At 39.3% G+C, this 7,079-nt stretch overlaps 1 protein-coding gene across 3 annotated transcripts in view; it reads right to left on the bottom strand.

Moving 5' to 3' along the window:
- LOC107677916 (cordon-bleu protein-like 1) overlaps window positions 1–7,079 on the bottom strand; it is a 68,829-nt gene that overhangs the window by 26,619 nt on the left and 35,131 nt on the right. Inside the window, exon 1 of one of the 3 annotated variants that reach the window (XM_016472985.1) lies at window positions 2,551–2,646. The exons of the other annotated variants lie outside the window; for them this stretch is intronic. The gene's annotated coding sequence lies outside the window, so the exon portion shown is untranslated. Of the gene's footprint in view, window positions 1–2,550; window positions 2,647–7,079 lie in introns of those variants that run through there. 3 annotated transcript variants of the gene reach the window in all.

The raw sequence follows: 7,079 nt of genomic DNA, 5'->3' as shown, positions 1-7,079 counted from the left end.
CCAATATTAGAGAATTTTTAGATCACAGTTAAAATAATGAGTTTAACACAATGATATGACAGTGGTCTCACATGGTGAGCTCACAGTATGAGCGCACAGTGAGTGTGCATTGACCTCACATTGTGACCACAGTATGAGTGCACAGTGAGTGTGCAGTGACCTCACATTGTGACCACAGTATGAGTGCACAGTGAGTGTGCAGTGACCTCACATTGTGACCACAGTATGAGTGCACAGTGAGTGTGCAGTGACCTCACATTGTGACCACAGTATGAGTGCACAGTGAGTGTGCAGTGACCTCACATTGTGACCACAGTATGAGTGCACAGTGAGTGTGCAGTGACCTCACATTGTGACCACAGTATGAGCACACAGTGAGTGTGCAGTGACCTCACATTGTGACCACAGTATGAGCACACAGTGAGTGTGCAGTGACCTCACATTGTGACCACAGTATGAGCACACAGTGAGTGTGCAGTGACCTCACATTGTGACCACAGTATGAGCACACAGTGAGTGTGCAGTGACCTCACATTGCGAACATAGTATGAGCACACAGTGAGTGCGCTGTGTGGTTACACTTTTAGCTCACTGTGACACACACATTGTGACCACACCATGAGAATCATGTGAGCTCATGGTGACATCATTGTGAGATCAAATTGTTGACTGGGAGACCTATACTGTGCACAGTGTGAACAGCCTTATAAATTGCTGGAGAAAGCAACTGTAGTCAATTAAGTTGGGTTAACATCATGATGTCATTCAAAGAAAATGCAATGGCCAACAGAGTGAATTAACATGACTAATGTCCCAGTGAATTTTTTTATTTTTATTATTATTGTGAATAATTTAATTCATTAATTAGCCAAACCCACAATGTCTAACTCAGTGTATAACTCAGAGGCATTCGGTCACATGAGAACACTGCAGATCACACCTCAACTCTCTTGTGTTCAAAACACCTGTTGTGGGGAAAAAAAAAAATTGTACAACATGTGCAGCTATTTTCTGCGTCCTCAAAACAACAGGCAAAACTTCAAAGCTGTCAGACGTGCGTTTACTGTCCAGGACACAGAGATCCCAACGCTGGGTAATCTGCATTATCACAGCAATGACTCAACATGCACAACAACAACATTTAGACCATCTCAGATCAAAGACATCAGTAAATTCAGGCCATGAGACTCATTTCTGGAATATTTGAAATACCAGCATAGAAAAATATAAACATAAATAATATAAACATAGTAACACACTATTAAAAGAAAAATAAAATAAATGAACAAATTAAGTGCTGTAAATTGGTGATAAATAATAGCTTTGCCAAGGAATATTTTTTTTACATTTTCTAAATATATTAAACGACAAAACAGTTAATTGTAATAATATTTCACAGTATTACAGTTTTACTGTTTTTTTTTATCAAATAAATGTAGCCTAATAAATAAATAACCCAACCCTAATTCACTTAAACAGTAATGTCATTAACACCCATTTAAACCTGAAATAAGCATTAATTACATCATTTGCAGTAGTCCTTTGTGAACTACTCATCAGGGTGAATGAGTGTGTGTGTGTGAGAGAGAGAGAGAGAGAGACAGAGAGAGAGAAAGAAAGAAAGACAGAGAGAGCACAGAAACAAGTATGCCTTCACAGGTTTATGACTTCCTACCGTTCAGAATTGAAACACAGAGGCAATGAGCCTTGTGTGAATATTATAGGCTAAACAGGCGTAACGTGTCTGCCGCCCATTTCCATCAGCTTTATTAAAGGCTGTGTGGTCCTGTGGGAGGCTACAGTAGCCTAATTAATGTTTACATGACTGACTCAGCAAAGACCACTTGCTTTATTAAAGCGCTCAGCGAGAGTTTGCGGCTATCTGGGGTCACCTGAAATCTTCAATGCACATAATACACTGGGAAACAACAAAAATATCTAGAAGTTTTTCAGGGGGGATTGACAAATTCCACGCATTCCGGCTCACGTTATTGCAGCTGCCGTGCGAGGAGCGACAGTTGCGGTGCTGCGTGGAATTTCATTATCCGAAGGATCACGCTAACTGTTGTTGGGAGAATGTTTTGGGAGAATCTGGGACAATCGAGTGGGGATTTCGCAGCATGGTCCCATCCAATTTAAGGCATTGTGTAGTTGACAGGCTTCTTCCAGAACTGGCCCTTTGGGGAAATGTGGGTTTGAAGGGCTGAACAATATCCAAAAGGCACCTTCCTGCTCCGTAACGGACTCCACCCGGGATATTTTAGGAACAATGCTGTTTAACTTTAGTGCTTCATAAACTTCAAGTTGCACAGATTAACACTTCTAGTTGCAACCCAACACCACTCATTGATATATAAGTACAGTTACTAATTTCAAACAAACGCAAAACGTACAGCTGTGTGAGTGGTTTCACAACTTAGACAAAATAAACTAACACATTGTGTGCCAAGTGACATGAACATGCACCAACAAGAGGCTCTGCATTAGAGTTACCTGCCCTACAGGTACAAGACAAAGACATTCATTCATCAAACCCAGATTGTTTCTTACCTCCTGTGCTACGGTGTGAAATTCCTCTTTTTAGACACCTCACATGTCCCATTGATCCACACAGTCGCTCAGAGAACGAGTGAGGCACAACTAGAGAGATTTTCTGTCCAAAAGTGGCAGGCCTACCTTAAGGCCACGCCCATCTGATGACATCACAGACTCTCCATGGGCCTGTCAGAGAAAGCCCTGGGATGAAAGCGTTTGTTAATGTGAAGCCGAGCAGCTGATCATGGCCACAGACGTGTAATCAGCTTTGTCTGAACTCAAGGGCTGGTGGGTAAAACAACGTGGCATTGGACTTTCAGTGACTGATGAAACTGCATTGATAGTGTTACGCTAATGCAATCAAGTCTTATCACTTTTAGCTATGTTTGTTTTGCTGTTATCAAATCACGACGCAAGCATGCACACTAGAGCATGCTGATCTCAAAGGAAATAGTAGTAGAACACAAGTTAAAAAAAAAAAAAGTTGTGAGAAAAAAATGAAGAAAAGGATGTTTGCTGCAGATGCAAGCATTTGTTGATAATTAATGATAATTTCTGAAAGGCGGGTCCCAGTTTGCTGCATTTCCACCTAAGTTCAGAATGATTCAACTCTTTTCACACCCTCAAAACAAGACCTTACTCATTCCTGTCCATCACATAAAAAAATTCCGTGCATACCAAATTTCAAGTTTGACTTGCAAATGTGTATAGCAAAAATGCATTTGACCAATAAAAGATTAATCTTTTACTGCGATGCAACGAAATACAGACTAAATAATGATAAAGCTTTTATGTATATGTATGTGTGTAAAATATATATATACAAATATTTAAAGATGTATTTGAAAAAGGAAAATGTGCCATATAATTAATATATATATATATATATATACTATATGTAAGGAATAACTGATGATGGGCCATTGAATTATTAGAAAACAATGCACGCCTGAGGTGGTGATGTGGCCGTTACACCTTGGGTGTTCTTTTTCTAATAATTCAACGGACTGGAGTCAATTATTCCGCTTCTAAGGAATCAGAATCAGAAAGAGCTTTATTGACAAGTATGCTTACACACACGAGGAATTTGTCTTGGTGACAGAAGCTTCCAGTGCACAGACAGGTTGACAAGTGACAAGACACAGATAACAAAATAAAAATAAGCGAGTAAAAATAAATATGTAAAAACATATTTAAACACAATACAGATGTGCTATATACTAAGGTTCCTACACCTCAAATATTGTTCAGATGTTGTATTTCAAGACATTCGTCAGGTTTTTGTACTTCCAAAACATAATTTTAGAGCTAGTAACAGAGGCTTGAGCCATTGATAGAAGACTAATGCAGTTATTAAAGACTCGAGAGAGAGAGAGAGAGAGAGAGAGAGAGAGAGAGAGAGAGAGAGAGATTAAGCGTGTGTGAATTAGTCTCTCTCAACAGTGTCTTGCAGCAGAGTCTCTAATAATAGCAAACTGTAAGTTCATCTTTTTCAAGAACAGCGTCGTTATTACCTCACCGTTATTACGTCTGAGAAATGTACTGTAGATTTTAAGTTGCAGAACTATTTTACTGATAAAATCGTCCTGTGTGCGTTTGAAAGGGAGAGAGAGCGGGTGAAAGAGTATGTGCTTTCCGTACATAAAACATAATTTTGTGGCAAAAACACGGAAATAATTTGTCATTTTTTATCATATTGTTGACTATATTTATTTGCTTGGTCAGTGTCTTTGTGGGTTTTGGTTCTTTTGCTGTTTTAGGCTGTAAGGACTTTTGAAATAATGGAAATCATTTGGCGAAGTGATATGGACATGTAACGCGGTCAAGACCTGCCTGGAACTACTTTAGCCGTGCGTTTCCCTGAAAATAATTACACACCTTAGAACGCTCGTCAGCCAATCAGATTCAAGCATTCAACGGCCCTGTAGTATAAATATAAATAATCTACTGTATATATACACACTATTATAGAAGTATATGAACGATAGGACAGACAGACAGACAGACAGATAGATGGATAGATGAGTGTTTAAATTTATTATTTGTCATTTCAAATGTATTATTTCTTAAATACAGAAGCCCAATAGCATGACTTCATATATTGTTGCCCATATTCATTGAAGGGTCCTAAGTAATTGCAGGGTCCTAAATAATTTCACATTTAAAGTCCAGTGCGACGCACCTTTCATCCGTTTAAAACAGACTCCGAGATCGCTTGTGCAACTACAACAAGCATAATACAGAAGTATTCGCTCAGATTCTTGCTCAGGCATGTCAGGGCCCAGAGGTTCAATTTAACCTGCTAGAAGAAAAACAACACTGCTCTTTTCCATTGCCTGTGATCTTGTTATTATCTTGGCTTTTCCTTGAAAGATGGACCTAATTATGTGATCCCTCGAGACACCACATCAGCTTCAATATGCTCGGAGCCGAAAACAGCCAATTCAATCGGTGGCTGAATGAAAATTATTGATTGGGTATTGGTTGTTCATACTGCAGAGAAAACACGTGACCTTTTCCAGGAATTCTGATGCAATGAAGATCTATAAAAAAAAAAAACTGTCTTTTATTAGAGTCATTTCAATTCATGTCATGACATCACAAACATGCTTTTCCAAGATTTTTGCAATGTGTTTGTGAACCTTTATTTCTCAAATGTGAGTGAAGCAAGACAAGAGTGGGAATCTCAGACGGAAAACTCTGCCAACGAATCTGCATTTCATCAGGTGCAGGGAGTTCATGAAGTATCCAGATGAAGGGAGTCACTCCTGACAGACTCACAAATGGCGTAATAATCAGAAGCGAATCATCTTCTCCCAACACACATCTGTGATTCATGTGGTCTGTCTACCGGATTCATCTCTTTATCATGGGACTCGTTCGCAAACAGAAGCTTGCAGTGATGCCAAACCAGACTGTTACATAGGAAGAAGCAGATTGTTTCACTAAATCTCCAGATTTCACTTAATGAGATAAACTGGCACCATACTCCAAACAATTCTGTGTCAGCCCAGCTGTCAGTTTTCGGCTCCAAACGACCTTTCACAAGCCCAGTTGTGGTTACATAGCCGCAGGAACTAGGGGTGCAGAGGGTGCTGCAGCACTCCCTGCCGACAGCTGTTTCACTGCACTGGAATTTAAGATGACACGGCTTGATTTTTTTTCTACTTTTTAAATGTTTCACATTTGTTCATAAAAGTACTCTAAATATTATTTATTTTTATATGTTGTTGACTTTTGGATCAGAGAGCTTTTGGCCATTGCATTGCATCAGAGCGTTGTCAATCACTGCCTGATTCGCTGCCTATTGTAGCCTCTAAATTTGATAATGCTTTTAAAATATCACCCTGGTCACACCGAAACAATATTTATCCTGCTGACTTTCGTGTGACTGATCACACTGTAGCTAGTACGAGTAACAAAATGCTTTCTCTGTGTTCAGATTTGACTGCAATAATAAAAACTGACACTTCAAATCAACATTTAAATGTCAACTTTTACTAAAAGTAGTCCTTAATAATGTCTGAAAATATATCAGAATGAATAACCTAACACAATAATGTGCTTTATGTCTTACGTTGTCACACTCTTACGTTCTCTCTCAGCAAACGGTTTATATGTATTTATATATAGGCCTATACAGCCATCTAGTGGTTACACAGTGGTATTGCAGATGATAAATGGTGCATGATTTAGAGGTTAATATTTAGTAAAATCCCCTTAAAATAATAAAAATAAAGAAAAAATATTGAACTAAAATCACAAAAGCACAAATATTCGTTCTCATATAACTCTGTCTTCATTAATTTTTATATTGTTCATCTATAAGTGTTTGACCTGTTTAATATTAGGATTTTGTTTAAAATCCCCTACCGCGGCCCCGCCCAGCAACATCAAGCCCCGCCCCCAGCACCCTCCAGATAAAATATGTTCCCGCGGCTATGTGTGGTTATGTGATGGAGAAAAGCTGTTGCAACTTATCGAAGGCTAAAGAGGAGTCGCTAACATCAGGTTTAAAGGTGAAGTCTGTCATTTCTGCACCACTAGAGTGACTAAACAGAATTGCAAAAACAATGATTAAACAGGTTCCCTGAACACATGCTCTGTCTGTCATTGGTCATCCAAACAGATAGTCTCAACTATGTTACACTATTGATTGAGCCTAAGTTGACAGAACAACACTTTGAAAGTACCATACTTGTAGTCCATACAGTTTGTACACTACATTCCTCTTCAAAATAATTAACTTTGGGTAATGAACAGAAATTACTGTATGTTGTTATTGACTGAAAACGTCTCAGGTTACTTATGTAACCATGGTTCCCTGAGTAGGGAACGAGACACTGCGTCCTCTAGGGGTCGCTATGGGGAACGCCTCGTCGTGACCCGTGTCTGAAGCATACATTGAAAAAACACCAACTCGTTGGCCGGCGACAGCCATGACGTCACTACCGGTGCGACTATAGTATAAATAGGCACCGGGAGCACACATCATTCACTTCTTCGTCTGAAGCTTGCGTCCGCAGCATGGCAAGAAACCTAGA

This window comes from Sinocyclocheilus anshuiensis, unplaced genomic scaffold (assembly GCF_001515605.1).
Source record: "Sinocyclocheilus anshuiensis isolate Anshui unplaced genomic scaffold, SAMN03320099.WGS_v1.1 scaffold164, whole genome shotgun sequence".
NCBI classification, from domain to species: Eukaryota; Metazoa; Chordata; class Actinopteri; order Cypriniformes; family Cyprinidae; genus Sinocyclocheilus; species Sinocyclocheilus anshuiensis.
The sequence above is the reverse complement of the archived record's forward strand: the minus strand, read 5'-3'. Positions and strand labels throughout refer to the sequence as shown.